Raw genomic sequence first — 665 nt, 5'->3', positions numbered from 1 at the left:
AAGAAGAAGAAGAAGAAGAAGAAGAAGAAGAAGAAGAAGAAGAAGAAGAAGAAGAAGAAGAAGAAGAAGAAGAAGAAGAAGAAGAAGAAGAAGAAGGAGAAAGTGGAGAGGTTGAGTTGGTGCCTGAATGGAGACTTCACCTGAATTTTTGATCTTCAGCAATTCTGACATGACTAGTGTAAGGTGGAATCTTTTTTTGATTTGCATTTCCCTGATGAAAAATGTGGAATGGTTCACGAATTTGTGTGTCATCCTTGCACAGGGTCCATGCTAATCTTCTCTGTATCGTACCAATTTTAGTATATGTGCTGCCGAAGCAAGCACACCTCTCCACTTTCAAAGAGCTGGGTGGATGTTGTTCTAGGTAACAAGGCCTTGCTATCAGTTTGAAGAGAACAACCCTCTGTCCTAGCATCAGTCTGGACTGTTTAGCGATTTCCACAGGACCCTTTCAGCCAACAACTTGACAGAATGCAACCCAGTCTCACCACTGGAAGCCTTGCCTGGCTGTAAAAGATGGCCAGTTCTGACTTCATAGTCCACATTACAAGGACATCATATATTCCAGGAAGTTTCCATTGAACTAGGTAGGTTTCTATACCACGCTCTAACTGCTCACTAATTCTAAATTTCTCCCCATATTTTCACCCTCAACCCCCACCTGA

General features: G+C 42.3%; 1 non-coding gene across 1 annotated transcript; it reads right to left on the bottom strand.

Moving 5' to 3' along the window:
- Positions 1 to 217: 217 nt before the first annotated feature.
- LOC115032589 lies at positions 218 to 324 on the bottom strand. Its single transcript, XR_003838234.1, has one exon. It is a non-coding gene; the product is annotated as a U6 spliceosomal RNA (small nuclear RNA).
- Between the last annotated feature and the right edge of the window lie 341 nt (positions 325 to 665).

The sequence above is a fragment of the Mus caroli genome, chromosome 11, assembly GCF_900094665.2.
Source record: "Mus caroli chromosome 11, CAROLI_EIJ_v1.1, whole genome shotgun sequence".
In the NCBI taxonomy this organism is placed as follows: Eukaryota; Metazoa; Chordata; class Mammalia; order Rodentia; family Muridae; genus Mus; species Mus caroli.
Note: the sequence above shows the minus strand (reverse complement) of the source record. Positions and strands in the feature narration are given on the sequence as shown.